Genomic DNA, 12,547 nt, shown 5'->3' with positions numbered 1-12,547 from the left:
TTAGACAAGAATGTGTGTGTGTGTGTGTGGGTGGTATGTGTGTATGTATATTCATATGTGTAATATGTGATGTTTGATATATGCACACACATGTGTACACTATGTATATAAAATATAAATACCAAATATCTATAAACACCCAAGGCACCGAGCCACTGCCCACCTGTCCTGCTGTGCCCACCCTGTGTTTCCTGAGTCCACAGCAGGCTCCATGCACTCCCGGGAATGGCAGACATTTGTGGTGGAGCAGTTGCCTTTCAAAGAAAACTGTTTGTATTTATACCATAAAATCAGGCCGCGTGAGTTCTTTAAACTGCAGCGTATAAGTCACCCCAAACCCAGTGAAGTCGGTCCCTGTGGCACAGAGCAGGGTCTGGCCCTGCTCCCACCGGTGGCCACACTGCTGACCGCTGCTGAACCTGAGGGTTCACTGCTGATTCCTTAACGCTGAGTGAGCACCCACCTTGTGCAGGTCCCCTCTCACCTGCCGGGCAGTTAGGACCAGCCCATCCCATAGACGAGAGAAGTGTAGGCCAGGGAGACAGGACCAGCGGTGGCTCAGACACTGACCACAGATCTGCAGGATGTCCCAGCGTCTGGCCGGGGCCACACCCCCTGCAGCAGAGCCAGGAGCCGGCACATGTCAGCACCTCCTGGCATGACACCTGACACTGGGGAACGGTTTGTTTGTTTTCAGAGGCTTTGCTCCCACAGTCCTCAGCAGGGAGGAGCTAAGAGCCAGCAAGCCACAGGCCTGTGACACAGACGAGCGCCCTCTCAAGGCCACATGGCCTGGGAGACGGCCCCCCTCGGGCTCCTGTGGAACGTGAGCGCACGCATCATTCCTCAGCGTGCCACTTTCTGTAAGAACTCTCTGTTTAGGAAAACACTGAGTGATTCAGGTGTTGTTGTTTTTTTACTATTCAAAAAAAGTTGAAAACAAAATAAATTCCATAAGATTCTTTTAAATAAACTGTAATTTGTAAATGTGGGGTTTTAACCCAGGAATATTGAACCTTTTTAAATTGAGTGAAAACGAGCACAATTCTGTGTCTCTTTACTTGGTCCTGGGGCTGAGGGTACCGTCTGGGGCGAGAGTATTACTCTAAACTCTCGAGTGGCGGTCACAGCTGAGGGGACTCCAGGGAGCATCTGCACCCGGGGACCCGCCCTCCCCAGATGAAGCCACTCAGCCCACCAGAGTCAGGCCAGCAGGCCAGCGGAGTCGTCTCCAACGCCACAGCGCATGTTCACACACAGGCAGGCGACACGCAGCACCGAGGGAGGAGGTGACGCTGCAGGTCCCTGGTGCCGCGACCCCACCCCCTCACAGATCCTTCTAGATTCGGTGCAGACAAAGGATGCCGCTCAGTTTGCTTGCATTTGTGTCTCATGAAATTAGAAGCTCCAATCTCAAAAGCAGAATGCTGCTGGGAGGTACAGGTTCCTTTTGGGAAGCATCTGATGGACATTCCTTCGGGGAGAAAATATCTAGGGCGACACCAGCCCCCTCTGCTTTAAGGTGAGCATGGTTCACCCCGACAGTCCGAGGGCAGGGACTCCTGGGAGGCCCCCACGGCTGACAGGGTCTCCCTGTTAACACCACAGGGAGCCTTCCTGCTGCGTGGTCCTGCCTGTAGACCAGGGGGCACCTCTGCAGCATTCTTCTCAGTAACAACTCGGGTCTCACTAGCATAACCGTGCAGGTCTGGAGGCTGGCCTTGACTTCTGTGTCTGCTGTCCCTGAGCCCTGGGGGCTCCCAGGTGTTTGAGGTCATCTGGGGGCTGAGTCGGAGGGTGAGAGGAGCAGTCTTTCAGATACCCTTCCCCCGACTGATCTATGACCACCTCGCCCCGCCCGCAAGAAGGAGGGCCAGAGATAAGACAAGATGGAAGTTCACAGGTTGGGGCCCCTCGCTCTGGGAGTGCTGGGGCCTGGAGGAGAGGTGCCTGCACGCTTCCCAGGAGGAATGGCCCATCCAGTAAGCCTCACTGTCCTCAGAGTCTGTGCTGCCTCTCACTCTCCACATTGGCCCTAGACAGCCCAGCGTGCTTGTTCTGTGCAGCTCACCAAGGTGTCCTTCTGTCTGGATCAGCAGGAGAACCAGACTAAAGTGTCTTTAGTGCAACGGTGAGAGGGGGGACGCAGAAATCTATCAGCAAGGTTTGTTCCTGGGCTGTTTGTCCATTCCTCTTCCGCCGGTCCGTCAAGCCGATCATTTCTCCACTCTTCTGCAGCTCTTGTTGGTCGTCACGCACATTCTGACTTCCGTCCTCAGGTGGAGGGTGTCGCCTGTGCCCTTGGAGCCCATCCTGCAGACTTGCACCGCTGCCCTTGGGACCCCAGGGCCGTGGCTCCAAATGAGCACCTGCCAGGTCACCACCAGGATAGCTGGTCCTTTCCTGGCCTGGACACTGACTACCCGCAGCCACACCGCCTGTCGAGCGGGGTCGTTCTTTCAGCCAGTCATGCTTCTTGGAGCCTATTTTACCTGAACTGGGCAGAGCCTGAGTGTGTGATAGTTGATTGCTACGTATGACATGTTTCCCAACGGAGAGCAGTCTTAGTCACATGGGGCTGAAGTTTGAGAGTATGAATGGGCTGAAAGTGACAATCCAGAGCTTGGGAAGGAGGGGCCTGGTCCTTGTTGCCAAAGGGGTGGGCTGGCCAAGCCCCCAGCCACCCAAGAGCTGGGGTATCGCAGTGCCTAGAAGTAGACCCCCCACGCCAGGGCCCATGGCGCTGCTGGCTTTTCTAAACCAACCACGTCTCAAGCGTCTGCTGCCACCAGGAGTCCCAGAGATCTCTGGGGCTGGGGAGTGGATCCTGGCAGGATTTTCCCAAAGCTCGGTCAGGTGTCTGCATTCTTCTGAATATGCATGGACATACGCAAATATTTCAGAAGTAGCGTGCTTTATCTGGGTCATTCGAACAAGAGTGCCTGCTAAAATAGATGCAGGTGTAATTGTTTCTGTAAGCCGTTTTGAATTTTAAAAAGTGCTTACCTTTCTGAGGCTACTTTCGGGAACTAAAGCTGGAGGCAGTGGTGGAGTGCTCGTCCTCAGAGCACCACAGGGAACAATTTCCTACTCCCCTTTTCATCGTTCACAGGAAATGGTCTCAGAGCTGTCCTTCCGCACATTGCAGACTCTGTGCCCCCCACGAGAGATGGGTGGCCTGCTCCAGACCGGGGCCCTGGGGCTGATGCCCATCTCGTTGCCCCCTGCTGTGATGCCCAGAAGCCTGCCCCTCCCCGAGCTCGGTGTGTCCTTGCTGAACATGTGGGAGGTGAGGGTGCCTCCTGCAGGAGGTTTTTGAGAGCCTGCAGTGAACTCCACATAAAGCGCACGGGGCCTGGCACGCAGGGTGGGAGGGGTGGGCCACCCTCAGTCCCAGTTCCTGGCACCCTCGCTGTCTCTCTACACGTACGGAAGACTGTTCCCAAGGGGCCCAGGCCTTCCTGAGGTGGCCTGGCGACTCCTCATTGCCCAGTCCAGGTCCTATTTGTCCCCTCTGAGGGCGGTCCTCCCTCCAGCAGGGGGCACTGCCAGCCAGCTCTGCATGTGCCCCTCACCGACTGTGGGCAGCCTCCCCAACATCCTCTCCCTCTGGTGCCCTTGAATGTCTCTACCCCCAGTTCTGTTGGGGGGGGGGTGAGGGGGTGGGGGGAGGGGAACAGGGGCGGTGCATCAGTCTCCCTCACAAGCTGCCTCTGAAGCCCCCGCCCTCTTCTGTACATCCTGCTGTGGGCATCCTGAAAACACCGACAACCCGCCCCGCCAGCAAGGCTCTTGTTATTCCCCCCAAAGCACCTTCTCTCATGTCCCTTTCTGTTCCTGGGGTCACGACCCCTGTGTTGCCCCAGCCGGGCCCCTCGGCCACCGCAGCTGATTCTCCAGCATGCTGTTGCCTTCCTGAGGCCCTCCGCCCCTTTCTCCTGGACCACAGCCGGGGCCGCCCTGCCCAAGGCCCGCGGGTCCTCGCCCTCCTGCCGCCCTGGGTGCGCCCACAGCTATCTCTGCAGAGCAGACCCGAGCCGGCCAGAGCCCTCGCACTTTTCACGGCCTTGGTTGTCTTGTGGGGTCCTGCCCGGTTCTGGCCCTCCCAGGAGACACTGCTCCCCGTTACCCCCCAATCCTAACCTTCCTCCAACCCACCTTACATGTGCCCTGTGCCTCACCTCTGCCCACAGGCCCTTCACCCCACAGCCCCGGACCAGACGTCCTGGAAGAGCCAGCTTCCACCCCGAGCCTGCATAGAGCTCTCCCAGCCCCTGGAAACGTAACTGGTGCCTCCTCTGTGCTTTTGTCATGCACCTTTTTATGCCTCCATGCGAACATCACGTGGTGCCATAGTCACTCATATTGATGATACACATTTTATAGCGAAATAGTCATAGCTATTGTGAAACTTATTGTAGCATCATTAGAACACATCCCATTCTTGTTAGGATACGTGACTGTGACTGGGGTGAGGACAGCGCCTGACTCGCCGACCTTGGATCTCTTGAGCCAGCCCTGCTGTCCCTGGGAGCAGGGTGTCTTCTCGTTTTTTTGCTGTGGGAGGTCAGGCCCATGGCGTGGTGCTGTGTGGCAGGTGCTATAGGAAGTCAGGCCCCTGGCGTGGCGCTGTGTGGCAGGTGCTGTGGGAGGTCAGGCCCCTGGCGTGGCGCTGTGTGGCAGGTGCTGTGGGAGGTCAGGCCCCTGGCGTGGTGCTGTGTGGCAGGTGCTGTGGGAGGTCAGGGCCCTGGCGTGGCGCTGTGTGGCAGGTGCTGTGGGATGTCAGGGCCCTGGCGTGGCGCTGTGTGGCAGGTGCTGTGGGATGTCAGGGCCCTGGTGTGGTGCTGTGTGGCAGGTGCTGTGGGAGGTCAGGCCCTGGCGTGGTGCTGTGTGGCAGGTGCTGTGGGAGGTCAGGGCCCTGGCGTGGCGCTGTGTGGCAGGTGCTGTGGGAGGTCAGGCCCTGGCGTGGTGCTGTGTGGCAGGTGCTGTGGGAGGTCAGGCCCTGGTTGGTGCTGTGTGGCAGGTTCTCCGGGAGGTCAGGGCCCTGGTTGGCACTGTGTGGCAGGTGCTGTGGGAGGTCAGGCCCTGGCGTGGCGCTGTGTGGCAGGTGCTGTGGGAGGTCAGGGCCCTGGTTGGCGCTGTGTGGCAGGTGCTGTGGGAGGTCAGGCCCTGGTTGGCGCTGTGTGGCAGGTGCTGTGGGAGGTCAGGGCCCTGGCGTGGCGCTGTGTGGCAGGTGCTGTGGGAGGTCAGGGCCCTGGTTGGCGCTGTGTGGCAGGTGCTATGGGAGGTCAGGGCCCTGGCGTGGCGCTGTATGGTAGGTTCTCTGGGAGGTCAGGCCCTGGCGTGGTGCTGTGTGGCAGGTGCTGTGGGAGGTCAGGCCCTGGCGTGGCGCTGTGTGGCAGGTCAGGCCCTGGCGTGGTGCTGTGTGGCAGGTGCTGTGGGAGGTCAGGCTCTGGCGTGGTGCTGTGTGGCAGGTGCTGTGGGAGGTCAGGCCCATGGCGTGGCGCTGTGTGGCAGGTGCTGTGGGAGGTCAGGCCCTGGCGTGGCGCTGTGTGGCAGGTGCTGTGGGAGGTCAGGCCCTGGCGTGGTGCTGTGTGGCAGGTGCTGTGGGAGGTCAGGCCCTGGCGTGGCGCTGTGTGGCAGGTGCTGTGGGAGGTCAGGCTCTGGCGTGGCGCTGTGTGGCAGGTGCTGTGGGAGGTCAGGCCCTGGCGTGGCGCTGTGTGGCAGGTGCTGTGGGAGGTCAGGCCCTGGCGTGGCGCTGTGTGGCAGGTGCTGTGGGAGGTTAGGGCCTGGTTGGCACTGTGTGGCAGGTGCTGTGGGAGTGAAGACAGTTGTTGGGAGGAGGCATTCAGACCGCCCAGGTTGACCTGCGTTCTGGGGTGACTCCGCCCCAGCCTGGTGACCAGGGGTAAGTCACCACCAACCCCGTCTCTGAAACGTCGCCATCCGATGGGCGGTCTTCAAAGGCACTGCCTGCCCCACCTGCTGAGGTCAGCCCGCAGGGTGACAGCTTATCCCGCCCTCTCCCACCCGTGAGTGTGTGTGGAGCTGAATTTAGCGGCTCCTGCAGAAGCAGCTCGCCGGTGGAAGGAGTTCCGGGTTTGGAGGCCGCGTCCGGGAAGCGGCGGCTCCCCTGCTAACTGCTTACTCAGGACTGCAAGCCTCGCTATCTCGAAACCCATTTGCAGAGCCTGTGACTCACGGAGAAGAGATGGGAAGGCCTGGCCCGGAGGAAGGGAGGAAGGTGGGACTGTTCGGCACCGAGATCGCCAGCGCCAGCGGGAACGCGGGCTTCCTGCCCAGCTCCCCGGGATCCAGCAGCTCGCCCGGAACGCCTCGGGTGGGGTCTGCAGGGCGGGTCTCTCCGAGGCAGGGACACTGCGGGGCACCAAGGAGAGGAGACCCGCTGGTCCCCCAGAGGCAAGCTGCCTCTCCCGGCTGTTCTCAGGCTGACTCCTTCTTGGCAGACAGGCCGTTCCAGGCACAGTCAGCCTGACTCACCGAAGCCGAAGCCCAGCCCAAAGAGAGAGAGAGAGAGAGAGTGAGAGAGAGAGAGAGAGAGAGAGAGAGAGAGAGAGAGAGCCCAGCTTCCAAGTGGGCGTGAAGCTCTCCCTCCCCGCAGGGGCAAGGCCAAGATTCTGCTGCAAGCCACCAGGGAGCCATAGAAAAGCAGCCTTGGCATCGTAAACATGGCCATTGCACACAGGACTCCTCTTTCTCACGCACGGATGGCGGGAGCTGGGGTCACGGCCTGAGTCGTGGGGCCAGGGGACAGGGACAGCCTGTCCTTGCCTGCTCTCACCCTGCCCGCCAACCCAGGCCCCGCGTGCAGGGCCCACACGGGGGCGTAGGTAGGTAGGTAGGTAAGCACAGGCCAGTCGCGGAAGCAGAGGGTGCAGAGAGCTCAGGAGCTCGGTAGCACCGGCACACATGGGCACAGTTCCCCAGGCACACACCAGTGCCGGCCTCAGAGCAGCCCTCCTGAGAGTCACCAAATGCACCGGAGCCACTGGTCCTGGAGACCCGGTCACCTCGAAGCTGTGCAGCGCGGCAGCCTCTAGGGCAGGGGTCCTCAAACTTTTTAAACAGGGGGCCAGTTCACTGTCCCTCAGACCGTTGGAGGGCCGGACTATAGTTTAAAAAAAACTATGAACAAATTCCTATGCACACTGCACATATCTTATTTTGAAGTAAAAAAACAGAACGGCAAAAACACCCGCATGTGGCCCGCGGGCCGTAGTTTGAGGACGCCTGCTCTAGGGCGTTTCCTGCAGGCTCAGCAGGCACCCATCACCCCCTGAGTGTTCTGGGAGCTGTGCGGGTGGGATGAGGGCATCCCGCCCACTCAGCCTTTCTCGGGAAAGCTGGGCCCTCCGGGGGCACTGAGGTGGGCCAGAGGAGGAATGGACAAAGGGCAAACTTTCCTCCCAGGGGAGATGTAAGTCAAGCAGCAACTGGCCTTGTGAGATCACTTCATTTCTACAGGGTGCCTCCAATGGCTGTGCCCTGGCCGCTTTGTCCCTGGTCCCTCCCTCCTGGGGGTGGGGGGTCCCTAATCTATAAGTGGTCCTTGAACCCGAGTGGCTGTCAGGCGGGACGCTCTGGTCTCTCTCTGTGGGCCCCTGTGCCCTTTTTGAAGAGTCAGACAGAGGCCACTGCCATGTGAGTCTCAGGCCAGCGAGGTCACCAGGCCAAGGCTGCACGGCGCTGCCCATGGTGCTGTGCAGAGCGGGTCCGTCTCTGATGGTGACTTTTCCTCCAGGGTCTGTTTCACTGCTTGGCTCCCATCGTTTCGACCTCCACAGTTGGGTTATTTCTAAAAAGCCCTTTTCTTGCTTCCTGCTTGTTCCTTTTCTTTCAAAGCAGATTCTCCTCAGGTTGTGGGCGCAGACCCCTCTGGCTTCTCCCGACGATAAATGCCCATTTTTGCCACCTCTACTTGGCACCTTCCCTCGGCTCCCGGTGGTAGCTGGGAGCCCAGGAGTTGAGGGCTCTTGTTTTATGGGTACTGAGAGAGGAGAGGAGCCACAGGCGGTGGCAAGAGCAGACTGGCAGGTGGTAGCCCCTTTGGGTGAACTGCGCAACTCCAGGGTCTTTGGAGGCAAAGACTCCATCCCTCTCCGTGCTGAAGGGGTCGTGAACCGGCAATGCCCCGACAGCCTGCTCTGTGCTCTGGACGATGGCCACACCCTGTGGGCACTTCCTGGCCGCCCTTTCCCCACCTTCCACCTTCCTGTCTTCAATGGCAAAGTCTGTGTGTGTGTGTGTGTGTGTGTGTGTGTGTGTGTGTGTGTGTGTGGGCTTGTGTGTGTGCACACTCGCTGTGTCTGGAAGAGACCTCATGTCTATGCCCATCCCCCTCAGCCCTTGTTCCCTACCTGCTTCTCTCTCTCTCTCTCTCTCTCTCTCTCTCTCTCCCCTGAGGATATTTTTCCCATTGCTTTTCAGAGAGAGGGGAAGGGAGGGAAGGGGGAGAGAGAGAGAGAGACGAGAGAGAGAGAGAGAGAGAGAGAGAGAGAGAGAGAGAGAGAGAGAGAGAGAGAGAGAGAGATGTGAGAGACACATCGACTAGTTGCCTCCCGCACGCACCCCACTGGGGGCAGGAGCGAACCCACAGCTCAGGTATGTGCCCTTGACCAGGAATCGAACCCAAGACCTTTTGGTCTGAGGGCCGATGCCCTAACCACTGAGAAAACTGGCCAGGGTCCACCTGCTTCTCTTGACAGTCCAACCCAGTCCAAGGTGCTGTAGCCCTTTCCTTTCTGGTGGCAGGGTCTCACCTGCACTTCCTTTTAAACGTTGTCACTGCCTGCCTGTGTTCTAGCTGTTTCCCTGCATGTGCTTCTCCCCTGCTAGTCCTGGGGCGTGTGTCTGAGCTTTTTAAACAACGAATGGCATTCCTGGCACACAGGCACAGGATCGGTGCTCAGTACACGTTGGAAAGATGGGTGGATGGAAGGAAGGGGGAGAGCGATCGAGGGAGCAGGGCCAGGGGACTGGGTATAGGAACCTGGGTGACTGGTTGGATAGGTAGATGGGTGAATGGGTGGATGGATGGAAAGCCTCATAGGAAACCCTTTCCCGGTAAGCCCATCGCGGCCTCACTTTCTGGAGAATGTCATTGATGTTTCACTCCCTGTGTCAGGTCCTGGGGATGCAGAGTTGTGTAAGACCCTGCAGTCTGGTGTGGGGGAGGGTAAAGGCTCCAGCTCCGTGCACCGCCCCCTCCTGGGCTGTCAGGCAGACGCGGACGCACACGCACACGCACAGGGTTTCAGGTGGCTCTCCTGCGCGGGAGGCGGCCTGGGCCCAGATGGTTTCCATTTGTTGCTGAGAGCGCTGTCCCTGTCAGCAGACACGGCCGGGGTCAGGGTGACATCGAGGGGCCGGGCCCCGAGGCTGTCAGTCAGGAAGACTAATGAACCCGCCGCTCGTCTCTGCCCGGGCCCTGCGCCCCCACGGGCTGGTGGAGCCACCGTGAGACCCACCGCTGCGTGGGGATGGCCTCGTCACCTCTGGCTTTTGGCGGATGAGCCTGCATTTCCCCGTGGAGGGCGGGCGCAGCTCATATAGCAGAAACCTGGTGATGCCCCGCCCACCAGGGAAGGGTTCCACTGAGGCTTCTCCAGCCCCCCATTAGTTATCTAATTACAACCACCTTCTCCGGAGAGCGGCCCGGACTCCCTGCCCAGGGCCACTTAAAAAGGCTTCAGGTTCGGAGCGCTCTGAACTGGGAGAAGGAAGCGTGTGTGTGTCTCTGTGCTCTCGAGGTCTAGAGAAGATGTCTGAATCTCTTCAGACCTTTGTCTTCATTCAGCAAAGGTTCTAGACTTCCCTGAGGGGGTCAGTGTGGAGCTCGGGGTTCCGTGGGAGGAAGCGCACCACCTGCTGCCCTCAGCCAAGCAGCATCCGGGTCAAACCGACACTCACACTGACACATACTGACACACTCACACTGATACACTCACACTGACAGACACACTCACAGGGACACACACTGACACACTGACACACTGACACACACTGATACACTCACACTGACAGACACACTCACAGTTACACACACTGACACACTGACACACACTGATACACTTACACTGATACACAGTGGTACACTCACACTGACAGACACACACACAGGGACACACACTGACACACACTGATACACTCACACTGATACACACTGACACACTCACACTGATACACACTGACACACTCACACTGATACACTCACACTGACAGACACACACACAGGGACACACACTGACACACACTGATACACTCACACTGATACACACACACTCACAGGGACACACACTGACACACACACACTGACACAATGACACTCACACTGACACACACACTGACACATACTGACACTCACACTGATACACTCACACTGACACACACACACACTCACAGGGACACACACTGACACACACACTGATACACATTGACTCACACTGACACACACTGACACACTGACACACTCACACTGACACATTCACACTCACACAGACACACATACTCACACTCACACTGACACACTCACACTGACACACTAACACTGACAGACATATACACTCACACGGACACACACACACACACTCACAAACGCACTGCTGAGGACATCGCCCATCACTGTATCTTTACACATCTCCTCCCAGGACCTGGGGTACCTCTCCTTGACTTCTTGCCCCCGCCACCCCTCCCCCCAGCAAACTCCTCATGATGGTCTGTCTCCCACCTCCTCCTTGGTGAATCCATTCCTGACTTCCATCTCTGTCCCCCAGCCCCCACCCTAGCCACTCTGCAGACCTGTGGGTACTTAGATCCTCTGGGTGAGGGCACGCACACCTCACATCGGGTCACCCAGAGCCAGCATGGCCCGGTGCAGAGAGGGCCTCAGGGACCTTCATGAATGGCCCGCCTCCTTTGGGGTCTGATGGTTACGTGTGTCCCAGTCATGGAAGTGAGTGCCGTGTGCACCAGCCTGAGGGTGGGCACGTCACCCCCGAGGGCTCACAGGCCAGGCTTGTAGGACCCCTACTAAGCTCAGGCCCCCTGGGAGCGAAGATGACACACAGCAGGGTTGGACACAGGCTGGCTGGACTGGGTGGTCAGCCTGCAGCCCCCAACAGCAGGTGACAGGCCAGGGGCCACAGTCATCTCATTTCCCTGGATCCTCACCTCCCCCTCACCTCCCCCCTCACCACCCCCTCACTGGCTGGCCCACCTCACAGTCTCATGTCATTGGGGAGCCTGCCGGGGAGAACCCTTCAGTGGGTGCAGGAGCTGAGGGTGTTGGTGGGGGACAGTGCTTGGCCTGGGCCCCTGGGTGCAGGTCAGCAGCTTGCAGATGCCTGGTGGCCCTGACTAGGCCACCTGTCCAGCTTCTGCTGGGGAGGACGGGAGGAGGCACCTGTCCCGTCCTGTCCGGGCCCCTCGATGGGAGGTAGGAGCCGAGGGAGGGGGTGGTATCTCACTCGCCCTCCTCCTTGTCTTCCAGACTGTCCGTGGGGCTGAGGTGCGTGAGGAATGGGGAGCGTCCAAGCCTGGAATTCTGAAACCTGAACAACCTCAAGGAGGCCGCCCACGCTCCTCTCCAGCAAGACCCCAGACAAGGGGACGGCGACCGCGTCGGACGAAGACCCGGCCCGGCACCCTCTGCCCCAGCGACGGTCCCCACAGAGCAAGTGGCACCCACGGTCCTTCTTGCTGGTGACATGCTCGTTGTCACCTTTGCCACTGTTCGGATATTTCTTCTTGGTTGTTTTTTTTTTGGGGGGGAGGGGGTATGTTTTTTCTGGAAACCTCTAGATTCAGGAACACATTTATGAGGATTTGGATTTTGGATTTGTATTTCCCTCCGAGTACCTTTGTGTAATGTATATTTTTTTAATAAAACAGAAATGCATCCCTGTACCCTTCTATTGAAACTGGACCAAGGCTCTCAGAGAGAGACCCTGCGCCCGCCCTGCCCTGCATGCTGTTCCCAGCAACCTGGAGCCCCGCCCCCTGCTCCTTCTCGCTCCACCGTTCGCTCAGTAACCAGTTTTTTTTATATTTTCCGTTTCAGTGTATATGTTGCTTATTTGTTTTATTTATTGAGATATTTTTAACAAGCTCAGTGACTGCAACGTGGCTGTGTATACTCCCCCCGCCCCACCCTCCGCCCTGAACAATAAAGACGCGAGCAGCCCTGGTCTTCTGTCTGTTCTCTGCTCTCCCTCCACCTCGCAGCTCGGGGAAACGACCCGAGACAGTTCCCACAAAAATGACTGTCGTTTCACTTTAAAAGGGACAAGAAAGGATGTGAGACATTTGATGCCACACATAGCCGAGCGTTTTCTAGGAACTTCCATCTCTGTGTGGCTGAGAGTGTTCACAGACCCAGGCCTGGGAGAACAGGTGAGGTTGGCCTCAGCCCCTCCCAGGTGCCCACCTTCTCAGCCCCCACCCCCAGCCTCAGAGCTAGAGAGTGTGCTCCCAGGCCATTCCCTATTCCTCAGACCACACGCACCCGCCCGTGTCCCATCCCTGCTGC

The 12,547-nt window shown here is 58.6% G+C and overlaps 1 protein-coding gene across 1 annotated transcript in view; it reads left to right on the top strand.

The window, feature by feature from the left end:
- Positions 1-12,205, top strand: part of TWIST2 (twist family bHLH transcription factor 2) — a 40,759-nt gene extending 28,554 nt beyond the window's left edge. The window contains exon 2 of the mRNA XM_008138454.3: positions 11,510-12,205. The gene's annotated coding sequence lies outside the window, so the exon portion shown is untranslated. The remainder of the gene's footprint in view (positions 1-11,509) is intronic.
- Positions 12,206-12,547: the final 342 nt, after the last annotated feature.

This window comes from Eptesicus fuscus, chromosome 11, assembly GCF_027574615.1.
Source record: "Eptesicus fuscus isolate TK198812 chromosome 11, DD_ASM_mEF_20220401, whole genome shotgun sequence".
NCBI lineage: Eukaryota > Metazoa > Chordata > Mammalia > Chiroptera > Vespertilionidae > Eptesicus > Eptesicus fuscus.
This window is presented reverse-complemented; position numbering and strand designations above follow the sequence as displayed.